Consider the following 13,034-nt stretch of genomic DNA (forward strand, 5'->3'; position numbering starts at 1 on the left):
TTATCTCCCATTTACAGAGTTGTCAGAGAGCTTCCATAAAGTCAGAACCACACTGGGAAGAAAGTGCTACAGGTATCCCATCATTCTCCATTGAAGCATAATTTTTTTCCCCTGTCTCCCCAATGTTAGTCAAAGTTAAACTTAAATTCTCGATTGCAGAGTAAGGTTGGTCTAAGTTTTGGCTTGTTTCTGTATATTATATACATGTCATTGACCACATAGGCCCAAGTCTGTTTTTCTAGAAGTTTTCATGAGGAACTTCATATTGGACTTTTATCTAAGGAGCTGGCATGAACTTTAAAGAATGTAAAGAGGTCTAAGGAGCAAAAGTACCCTCACCCCTGCTGCCTTGGGACAAAACTGCTCTTCCTTATAAAGCAGAAGCACCTGCCTAGCTGTTATCTCACTGAAACCATTGGTCCTGAGTAGAGACTCAAGAGTATAATAATTACATTAATTATAGGATTTAAAAACAGAGTAGTTGCTTCTATTTTCCAGAAAAAACTAGAGAGAGTACTTGAGAATGGTGTGCTGCACACCAGAACTTCAGCCGACTATCAGAGTGCATGGAAACACAAAACAGAGTTTTGACAACCCCTCACCTTCCACATACAACTTAGCTGCAAAATGAATCTATTTTTAAGAGACCCCAAAGTCTAGTCATCCTGAAGTGCATAAAAATAAGGAGCAGAACCAGAGAAGCCAAAATGCTGCTTTGTAATCAACGTTTCACAACTCTATTTCACTTAGAATTCATCCAATAAGTATCATGAATTAACTCAATATCAGTCCAAGGTTTTAAGTTACCTAAAGATCGTGGAAATTAGTTTCAAGCTGACACACTACGAAACCGTGTTGAGATTCAAGTTTATCGTAAGAAATGACTTAATTTAGTTCCTTGGATCAGTAAACCTGAATCCGTTTAGGAAGAACATACCCAAGTAAAATAAAAGCATATGCTTGCATCCTACTTAACACTGAGGAATGAGAGACGAGGGCACTGACAAATCAGAAGATACAGCTCTGGTTTGCGTAGAACTGAAAACATTGATCTTACTCGCCAAAGATGTAGGCTAAGATTTATGAGCTTGAACTCTTAAAATACTTGAGTTGACGTCTCAAAAATAACCATGCAGATATAACATGGATGCTATAAAATTCAGTTTTAAGTGTAAAGTTCAAATTCAAGGGGTATTTTTATACGTTGTACAAAACGGTCCCTGCAATCTCATTTTAGAATATGTTTCCATCACCCCTGAAAGTCCTCACTCCCAGCAGCCTAGTCAACCATTCATCTACTTGGTCTCCATTGATTTGCCCCTGAGGGACTGTCCATACACCTGGGAACGCAGAGCACGTCTTTCGTGTCTGACTTCCCTTATCCAGCACAGCGGTTTCTAGGCTCATCTGTGTTGTGGCATGGCTCACTACTTCCTTCCATCTTACTGCTGTCTGGATAGACCATATTTTGTATGTATTCCTCAGGAGATGAGCATCTGGGTGGGCTTCACTTTGGGGCTATTGTAAATCAGGCTGCTGTGAACATTTGGGTTTATAGTTCTGTGGTTATAGCCTCTGTAAATAAAGATATGTCTCCTTTTCAAATGCTTGTTCTGAGCATTGACTTTGTATATCTTATGCTTGCTAAGAGCTGTGAAAATACTAATTTTGGGTGGGTCGTCTTTACAATGTCTATTAAACACATACATGAGAAAATATTAAGGGAATTGTCATTAAAATATAGAACAAGTAGAGGTTTCTACTTAATCCTAACTCACCCATAACTATTAGGAATTACTGCTGAGTTGTAGGAAAGGCCAATTTGGTAGCAATTAATATAATGTTTTAATCTCATTTATCATGTAATTCACTACTTTCACAGGTTAGATTTCCCAAGGTTTGTATTCTCAGGCTAAAACCAACTTGGTCACTGTCTATTGATGTTGCAGGTTGGGTTCCATGGAAACAGGTACACTGATGGAGAGTTATATGCAACAGCTCTGAGGGAGAGAAGAAAGCAGAGGGGAACAGAAGGGAGAGCTGAACTTCTAACCCCAGAACCGATTGATGCATCATTAGAGTTGGATTGAGGCAAGGTGGCTAAGCCCTTGTACCTACTGCATCCGCCAGTGGAGATAACCTCAGACCCTGGGGAGATACTCTGCCCAGTAAGGTCAATGTCCAGGGAGGGGCTCAGCTGAGAGCTAACAGCCACTGACACCTCCACCCACTGGGAGTAATTCCACCAACAAAATTCCATCAACTACAGCTGATATATTGATATGCCGGTAGGTTCCATCATTTGCATTTATAGTCATAAGCTATATTTTTGGTTCTATTTTAATTAGGTCTGGATAAAGTTTACATCAGTGATAGAAAATTAAATGGTGAGCCTTTTCATCTGACTCTGGTATTGAGAGTCCTAAACGGGCTCAACTGGGAGACTGGGTGTGACCAGAGAGGCCCAAGGAGCAGACCCTGGGCCGGACACTTAAAGGCCAGGTCAAGGATGGGGATGCAGTGAAGGAGACGGAGAAGAGGCAGGTGGGGTGGGAGGAAACCATGAGAGTGGTGCTGAGTTCCAGATGCTCCACCATGGCTGTCATTTGACTTTTCCCACTTAAGATGGATGAGTATTGGCGGGGGGGCGGGGGAGCCCTTTCCACTGCAGGTGTTTCCTTCTAGGTGGGAGAGTTCAATTAATGTTACCTCCTGGCTTTGTCCCACCTCTCCTTTTGCGTCCGAGAGTGAGCGTCATTTGACCGGCTGGTAAATGGGCTTGCCCTGCTCAGTCTCTCCCTTCCCTCTTCTGGGTTCCAGCCTACCAGTGAGAACAGCACTCCCCTAGCTCCTTCTGGCCAGGCCTGGGCCCTGCATGTTGGTGATGGGGTGGATGTGATTGCTTATCTCGGCGCTCACTTAGCCAGCCTTTTGGCTCTTCTGAGAGGTTACAACTTCCAGCTTTGCTTTTGCCAATTATGTGATATATAAAATATATTTATCAACAAGCTAATACATTGGCGCTCCATCTGCCACTCCTTTATAGGTTCTCTACGTGTGTTCTGAAACCAGCGGGGAGTGGGAGGCCGGGCATTTATCAAGTGTGCCTTTGAGAAGTTTAGTTTGCTTTTCCTGCTCTTATGATGAAACGCAAACTTCAAGCTTTTGTCATAATGGGATCCCGATCACGTCTTAGATTCCAAGTTCCTGTTACTAAGCTAGTCTAACATTCCATTCTCTGAACTATGGATAGAGTTAAACTCCATTCTCATATCAGGACTATCTAGACTTAGCTTGTATACACGTGGAGTTAATGTTTCTATACAAACATGATCACATGTGGTCTTTGCAACGGTACTGAGTTAGATGCTATGATTACTCAAACGATAGCAACATTTAACTGGCTTAAACACTGTCAGTTCTTTTATGCCACCACTTCCCTTTTTTGGGGGGTGGGGAGCTCGAAGGGACGTAAACTTCTAAGGCCACACGTAAGTGAATTCTTCTTGCCTTCATGTGTAACAGCCAGAATTAAAAACACTACACAGTATTTCAGGAGAATCCCGCATTAGGAAATATAGTGATTTAAACTCATTAAAAAACAAATGCCCATCTCTCAGATTGGGCTGCAAAGAAATTCAGCTACATGGGGCATAACGAAAACTCACATAAGCTTGTTTATCCTTCCATCTTTAAATTTGTTTTCATTTCAGGATGATACAAACAGGTGGCATGGAGATATTGATTTCAGACAGTGAAAATGGAATGAAGGGCTATTTTATATTGATAAATGGTCCAGTTCAGAATGGAGAGAAAATAGTTTGCTAATATGTTCAGTACATAGGCCCCCAGTAATAGATTCAAAGTTCTAAGGATATCTAATTATGTTCAGATGTGATTGCTTTTTCCTAAATCCTGCTCAAATGACCAGTCTAATAAAGCAGTGAAAGTTATTTAGTGCTAGCATATTCCTGGGAAGAGTCCAATGGAAACAGCAGGACTCCCTGAAGAACAAGTGCTGAGAAGGACTAGCTTTTTGTCTGTCTTCGCATCTACATGGACCGAGATCCTTTACAGATATTTGAAAGACTTAAGATCAAAATAATTAGTCTGAACAAAAAGCAAATATTCTCCAGTGAAGGGAGTTACTAAGGGAAACTGGAGAGAATAAGAAACAAGCCTCAGATGTCAAGACTGCCCAGGGAAAATTATAAAAAAGGATAGGCAATGTATTTATGAAGATTCTTTTGGCTGTGAGTGAAAAAAAAACCATACTTTAGCTTTGTGGTTCAGTTATCTAATGCTGTGCAACAAACCATCCAAATTCTTAGTGACTCAAAACAATTCATTATTATCTTTCATGGTTCTATGGCTATTCCTTGCTTGGGCATGCTAGTGTGATTGTACTTGTATTTGTGTAGTTGTGGTGTGTGTGTGTGTGTATTAGAGAGGGATTTACTTCAAGGAATTGGCTTATGTAACTATGGAGGCTGGGGAGTAGATCTGCCCACTGGAGGCCCAGTTAAGAACTGATATTTTAGTTCAAGTCCAAAGCATGTCTTCTGGCTGAATTCCCTCTTGTTCAGGGGAGGTCAGTCTTTTGTTCTATTCAGGCCTTCAGCTGGTTAGGTGAGGCCCACCCCACGGTGGAGGGCAATCTGATTTACTCAAAAGTCCAAGTTAAATGCTAATCTCATCCAAAAAAAAAAAAAAAAAAAAAAACTACAGAGACATCCAAATAATGGTGGGCCAAATATCTAGGGACAGAGGCTCAGCCAAGTTAACGTGTAAAAATCAATCCTCAGGGTAGACCAGCATCTTGGAAAATCAGGCAAGAGCTGATGTTGCAGCCTTGAGTCCAAAGGCTGAAAATGCAGGCAGAACTTGTATGCTTCAGTCTGGAATCAGAATTCCTTCTTTTTGGGAGACCTCGACTTTGCTCTGAAGACCTTCAACTGATTGGATGAGGCCCAGCCCTGTTATGAAGAGTACTCTGCTTTATATTCTGAGTCTTCTGATTTAATTTGTCACATCTAAAAATGCCCTATGGCAAGATCTAGGCTGGAGAGACTGACCAAATAACTAACTGGGCACCGCAGCTTAGCCACGTAAGGTTTATCATCACACAGGGTCTAAAGGCTCCACTCCACTGAGCTCTAAGGGGCCTCACCCACATGGTTGGCAGTTGATGCTGGCTTAGTGGGTTCTCAGCTCTCCACTGGAATGGGCACATGACCTCTTCATGGAGTTTGGCTGGGTTCTCAAAAGGAGTGTCTCAAGGGTGAGTGATCCAAGAGACATGCTTCTTTCATCAAAGGATTAATATCAGAGCTATCTTTTCCATATTTGGTTTGCCTTGAGTTTATGTCAATGACATTCTTGCTCTGCTTTCATGGTCCCAATTCTGGAGACACCAGAGGACACGAATTTCTGCACAGAACCGTTGTGACCGATCCCTCGGAACTGGAGGTGGGCTAGGGCGATCTTAAAAGCAGGAAATGCAGAGCAGCCTCTTTTTTCCTGCACCGTCTAAATGCCTGCCCAACTGCAGTGTTCTCTTGTGTCCAGGAACTTGTCTACTAGCTGGACCAGAATGGGCTCTTGTGAATGGCTAGAGGAGCTGACCACAGCTAAGACCCAAGGAGCCTTTTCCTATGAGAGGTAGCAGGTGCCCTTTTCTTAGCTAGGTTTACACCTGTTATTTAAAGAAGTTAATAGCATTTTGGTATTCCTATATGAGACATTTATCAAAAAGATCGGTGTGCTAACTTTTGCGTTAATTTTTGGGTGCTGGAAGGAAAAGAGGATTCTGTGAAGGAGGCACACAGAGGGTTTCCAGGGCATTCATAATGTTTTAACCTGGACAGTAGATATATATATTCAACAAAAAAATAAGGCAAATACCCTTATAGGTCGTAAACACCCTTCTCCATGGATTCTTCATTCTTAAACTCGTCTACAAAACAAAATCTACCTGCGTTAACATCACAAGAGAAACTTGTAAAAATGACAAAGGTTTTCTATGGGTGGGTGGCTCATGTTTTCTACCTCTTGGTGAATCATTTTTTTTAAAAACTTTTGCTAGAAAAGCATCTGCTTCCACTAGCTTTTCAAATTTGTCCCAAAGTTGCAAGTATAATTTCCGTTAGCTTTTCAAACTAGCTGTCTTCAAGTTGCAAAGTAATTTAATAAGCTCCCCTAGAGTTGCAAATATAACCAAAGATGCAGAAATACAAGAATATCTTCCTCTTTAAATCTGGTTCCTCTATGCATAGATTCACATGTGCTTTTACATAAGTGCCTAAATCGGATGACACACATCATAGAGCGTGTTCTGGGCAGAGCAACAGTGCAACAGGGGGCTTCGGGAGGTAACCACGTGGCTGAGGCTTAGCTGGTATGGGGAGAAGTAACAGGAGATGACGTCGGGGAAGAAAGTGGGGCCCAGAGTCCCCAGAGCTCTGTAGGGAAGGATCTGGGGTTTTATCCTAAGGGCTGTGGAGGTCACAGAAGAATGTATCCGTAAATACAAACGTGCCTCATTATGTGTGGTGGCTGCGTGGTACTTATTGTATGATAGAGTGATCAAAATCCTATTAACGGAGATTTAAGCTGGTCCCTTTTGGCCATCTTAAACAATAGCATGTTGAGCACCTGAGTGAATTTAAGACCCAAGATGAATTCCTTGAATTGGGTTGGTGGGTCAGATCATATTTTAAGTGGTCACATTTTAACAGACTGGAAACCACGCTGGCAGAAGTGTCAATTTACCCCATTTTTCTGGAGGTGATCAGCCTCGCCTGGTCATTTTTGTTTCTTCCGCTCAAGCAGCATTCTTTTCCTCCAACTTTGATTCTCCTTATTTTCCAGGTCTGGTGCCTGGAATCTACATTTTTGGGGGCTCTTTCCACAGGGTACTGGTTTAGCCTCTGTCATGGAGGGCTCCTCCGCCAAGAGCTGCAAAGTGTCCCTAAAGCAAAAGGCATCATTTTCCTCCGGGAAAGAGTCAGCAAAGGCACAGCCTTGGCTGACCTTGAGTTTTGCAGCGGCCTCTGGCGGTGGGGGCTCCTCACTGCTGACAGTCTAAGCCTTCAAGGGTCCTTGCTAGTCCTGCCCTGGAGGCAGGAGCAACTTCCAGATTCTCTGGAGGAAAACCTGAGAGCTAGCACTGGCCCTCCCTAAATCTCCTTCCTCCAAGCTTTCCCAGATGTTTTGTCAACACCTAACGTCCCATTTTAAATCCCCACCTTCTTGAAATGCCAAGAGTAGTTTCTGGTTTCCTGGCTGAATCCTGGGAGATCCCTTTGCCTTTCTTGGGTTAGGGATGAGGTTATCTTTTCACAGGCTTATTTGCATTGTTTTTATTAAGGCTTGCAGGTGTAATTTGCTCTTATTTAGGGATTTTAAATTTTCATCTTTTTTTTTTTTTTTGCCTTTTCTAGGGCTGCTCCCACGGCATATGGAGGTTCCCAGGCTAGGGGTCTAATCAGAGCTGTAGCTGCCAGCCTACGCCATAGCAATGCGGGATCTGAGCCATGTCTGCGACCTACACCACAGCTCCCGGCAACACCAGATCATTAACCCACTTGAGCAAGGCCAGGGATCGAACCTGCAACCTCATGGTTCCTAGTCAGATTCATTAATCACTGAGCCATGATGGGGACTCCTTTTCTTACTGATTTGTAAGTGCTTTTTAAAGTTAGGCATTTTTGCTTGGCGCATGAGTTTTAAAATTTTGGGGGGAGATTAAATTTTAACTAAAAATTGTCTTAACACCCTTAGAGCTTAGCATAATTAAAGACTTGAAAGGAACCTGGGGTTTTAACCCCCACCGGGTGATGTTGGACTAGATAACCCTCTACATTGGGCCTGGGGGTGGGGATTCCTGGGCATCATGGGTGGCTGAGCATCATCTGGCCTCTACCCACGAGTTGGCAGTGACGGTCCTCTCCCTGACCCTGTTTGACAACCAAGATGGTCCCTAGACATTGCTAGGTGTTGAACATTAGAGCTCCCACAACCCCACGTAATTCATCCATCCTTTTCCGATTGTGTCCCATCCCAGCTGACCACAGGGAGGGGACCAGTAGCATCATCTCCAGCATGCCAGGGGTTGTCACCACCCACTCACCGTCAATAACGGGGTCCCTCTTGTAAACTGGCCAGTGAGAGACCCAATTCTAGCATTCAGTTAATTAAACTTTATTGCTCTGGTGGCTTACTTAACCAAAGCAAAGTCTAAGCCTGTAAATGCCACAAGGTCACAAAATCGAAAACTGAGGACAACCAATCAGACTGACAATAGGCTTCAAGCTATAGCCCATCAGTTTCCTTTCTTTGCTTCTGCACCTTCTCTGTACGTGTGCCTTTCCCCAGCTCCTCTTGGCCAAGTGCCTCAACCACTTCTGGTTTGGTGCTGCCCGATTCAAGTCTATTTTTGTTCACCTAAACCTTTAAAACTTGTCTCAGTTTACCTTTTAACACTAGGTTTCCAGTCTGAGCATCTGCCTCTTAAGGCTACTTCCAGTAACAACTGTCTTCATTAAGGTCCTCCTAGAAGCAGATCCTGAGGCAAGGATTCAAGTGCAAGTTCCTTGCCTTGCTATGTCTCTCATGTCCCCATTCCCTCACCAGCACCTTCTGGATCCTCTTCCAAACCAGCATAGAGTATCAAGTCAGTTAACACTGTGGGAACCAGAGCTGGATGCCACTGGAGGACTCTGGGGACCAGCCAGGGCATGTCACTTAGGATTATCCCACCTGAGATGAGAAGGAGGAGGCTTTGCACAACTTTGTCAGCCCCCGGCTGGGGTGGCTTCCAGGGGGTGCAGACTCTTAGGCATGCAGTTCTGCATGTGTGCACGCAGAGCAGGCTCCAGTGGCCAGAAAAAGTTATAGGATGAAGAGGGGGAGATGTTGGCCCTCACACGTGCACTACAACAGGAAGGCCCGTAGGGGCACCGAAAGCATCTGCCACAGGGAATTATCAGGGTCTTCACCACTGGAGACGAGGGCTCCATGTAGAGCATACTGTATGAGGCATGGAATAGGGGAGTGTAATCCTACAATAGTCTATTACTCTTTGGCCAAATGGTGACTTCCTTGCCATTCTGGGTCTGTGGCTGCATCAGAAGAGACATGGGCTCCCACAGTATTTGTGTGGCAGCAGCAGAAGTCCTGGGGGCAGAAAGCAAGACAGATGCAGTGCCGTGACGAGGAAACGTCACACGACACGGGTAATTACGGCAGCCACGCTGCAGCATAAAGGTGGGCATCAAAGAGCGCTCATTACACACACCAACATCTACTTCTTTCCAGGTCTTTAGATCCCATCTTCTACATTTTTAAAGGACGTTCTGGCATCTTGACTTCACTTAACATAGGCTGACCTTGAACTTGTGTTTAAACAATTTTACGCCTAACCACTTAAAATAACCCATTAGATCTGAATCTTTATAAGTACTCTCTTTGCTGGTAATTTTGGACCAATGCAATTTTACACTTCTTCTCTGGTCTGAACCCTTAGGATCTATTTCCACACACATACCTAGATTTGGGCTGATAGAACCGCCAATTAAATTGCAATCCTGACAGTGTGTAAGTTCTTGCTTCCCATTTTCAACCTGTCTCCTGGATATGTTTGGCTCTAACTGTGGTTACTGATGTGGAGAGAACGAGGGCTGGTGGAGGTAGGCTTTGGAGGGATGCAGAGCCCTCCGCAAGGTAACCTCCGCAGGTGAAGTGGGTATGGGAGCAATGGGCCAGGGGAGGTATGAATTCCTGAGACCAGGGAGGAGAAGCTCCTCTCTCCTTTGACAGACATGAAAGTCAGTGGGATCCGGAGGTCACGACATCCTGAAAGGTGGAATGGGGTGCTTGAACGAGTCGGACTTTCGGAGATCAAGAGCCCTGGTGGGGGTAGAAAGCTCAGTTTTCTTTTACCTCCTGAAGAACCAAAGTTTGGGTTTATTAGAATATCAAACATTGACCTCCACAGAACAAGCTCTTCCATTCTGACGCTGCCGTATACTGAAAACGCAGAGGCTTGGACTTGCCGTTTTTGCTGTGGTCCTTCTCGTACAGTCAGAAGTAATCAGGCCACTTCATCTTTTGGTGTCAAATACCATATAATTCATGGTATAGGAAAACAAAAAACCACCATAAGTATTTCAAGGCAGAAATAATCTAATTCAGATTTTACTGGAACTGATGAGCAAAAATGGGCGGGACCAGGTCTAATGTTTGGGTTCTCTGCTGCAGGGTCAGAGAGCGATTGCTACCCAGAATTTGGATCCTTCCAGCAATCATCACCAACCTCACAGACCTGAGGCAGGGCAACAGGGGATGGAGGATGTGGCTCAAGCTTGCATTTGGCAGGCGCATGCATTCAAAGTGAAGAAATGGATTCTGTTTCAGCTTCGCTTTTCTGGGCTTACGTGAGAATTTCTCACTAGCAGAATACAAACTACATGTAGGACCCTGGAGGTAAGGGTATGAGAAATAGAGGGACCTAGACTTCCAACCCCCAGGGCACAGGGGAGAACAGAATAAAACTCTGGCTTGTATATAAACCAGAGTTTTGTTCCAGAGCTTATTCTTTCCCCAAAACAGCCATCATTACAAAAAAGCAAATGTTACTGGAGTTGTCGGCTTTCAAAATGTAGAGGTTCTGAAATGGTGAGAGGGGAAGAAAAATCCCGATTATGGTGAGGGGATAGGATAAAAAATAGTTTTTACTAAAGAAATGATTTGGGACATTGATTTGTCCAAATACATGTAGAGATAATTGAGTTGAAATCGGTGTTCAGCATTTGCAAAGTTTTGAAAGTAATTGTTTGGAAAGCTGCCTTCTCAACAATCAATTATTATACTTAATTGAAGACATAAAATTTCTATTGCTAAATTTGTCAGCTGCTATATTTTAGAGTCTCCTATTTATAGTGTTTATATCTTGGCCAAGTTGAATGTTTGGTAAATCTTAAGAGTTTAACTATTTACTCAGAAAAAAAATCATTGATTAATGGTTTTCAAGTGTCCTAGAGCAAAATAAACTGAATTATTGAATATTAGGTATTCGATGTAAAGTATTTAACTTTTCATTAAACGTTAACTTCCCTTTTAGGGAAAGAAATTTTTAAATAAAACCACCAAGCTAGAATGACTTGTGTGGGAGTTCATCAAAAGATAAAGCTTTGGGCTCAGCATAAAACCAAACAAACATACATGAACCCCTATGTTATTGCAGCACTACTCACAATAGGCAAGACGTGGAAACAACCTAAATGTCCAATGACAGATGAATGGCTTAAGAAGATGTGGTACCTATACATAATGGAATACTACTCAGCCACAAAAAGAAAATAATGCCATTTGCAGCAACATGGATGCAACTAGAGACTCTCATACTAAGTGAAGGAAGTCAGAAAGAGAAAGACAAACACCATATGATATCACATATCTGGAATATATGGCACAAATGAACCTATCTACGGAAAAGACAAACTCATAGACATGGAGAACAGGCTTGTGGTTGCTGAGGGGGAGTAGGAGGGACTGGGAGTTTGGGGTTAGTAGATGCAAACCATTGCATTTGGAGTGGATAAGCAATGAGATCCTGCTTTACAGCACAGGGAACTATATCCAGTCACTTGTGATGGAACATGATGGAGGATAATGTGAAAATTCTGTATAAAAAACTGGGTCACTTTCCTATACAGCAGAAACTGACAGACCATTATAAATCAAATATAATTTTTAAGAAACAGACCAAAAAACCCCAAGGAAGAATGTTAAGACTTTAAATTTTTTTGAGGCAATAATCTCAGTAGAAACGGAAGGAGTTAGCCAGTCCAGTTCCTTATGTTTTAGGAGTTCCGTAATAGTTACTAAATACCACAAATTTATGCACTTCCTTACTCCCTTGTCAGCAATTCCACACACTGGAACCCCTAACTGAGAATCTGCTTTCCTCAAGCCAATTTAGGGGGAACCCAGCCAAGACCAGGGAAAAACACAACTCCATTGAAACATTGCTAAGTATTTGGTCCTGGCCATTGATGACTTTTGCCTTAAAGGTTATTTTTTTCAAATGTCACACATTGTGAAGGGACAACGAGACAGGGAGAGCTATGGAAAAATTGCTTCCGCTCAGGAGTATCATCACAACTCAGGCTTGGTTGCCGGTAAATTAGAACTGGGTTGATCACTAGCTGTGGAGGAAGCAAACTTGGAGCAGTAAGGAAGGGACCCGGACTCAGCTAAGAGCCAAGTTTACCCAAAATCTGAATAGAGGAGGCAAAGGGAAGCTACAGTTTATGAAGGGAAGGTGTTCAGGCAAATCAAAGCCACCCCACTCGACTTGGTTAACTCCTTTTGTCCTGACAGCTCTGATGAGTCTCTTCCCACTAGACCATCCGTGAGGGCTGGAGCCGTGTCTGTCTTGTTCACTGGTGCATCCCTGATGTCTGGAACAGAGCCCGATACATCGAGGCATCCTCCTTTGGTCAACAAAGAGGAGAATCTAGAGGTCAGTTGGGCAGACAACCGCAAGATGAAAATGGAGCCCCTCGGGCGAAGAAGCGTTCTAGAATCAGCATCAAGGTGAAGAGGGATGTAGTGCTGCTGTGTTCCCACCTCTGGGAAAATGGAATTAACTCACTTCCGGGAGGAAGCCTGGGCACCAGCAGAGAACGTGTCCCTTCAGCCCATGACAAACACACTGCTTTCAAAGGCCCCACCTTGGAAGAAGAAGAGCACCTAGTGGGTCCCTAGTGACACAGCATTTGGCAACAGCCATGTGGCTTACCCAGTGACTACGGAAGTTAATGAAGGCTCTGGGCAAGAGCATCCAGGGACAGCACTTCCAGCATCCTTTATCGTACGTATCACCTATGCAAGGCGTCAACCGGGTGACAATTCGCGTCTGCTTAGCGACCCTAGCCCATTCATTCTACCTGTTGGTAGCTGAGACACCTTCCTTATTTTGGGTGGAAGCCTGCATTGCTGTAAATGTCCACAGATCCTAGTCTTGACCT

Source organism: Sus scrofa, chromosome 4 (assembly GCF_000003025.6).
Source record: "Sus scrofa isolate TJ Tabasco breed Duroc chromosome 4, Sscrofa11.1, whole genome shotgun sequence".
In the NCBI taxonomy this organism is placed as follows: domain Eukaryota; kingdom Metazoa; phylum Chordata; class Mammalia; order Artiodactyla; family Suidae; genus Sus; species Sus scrofa.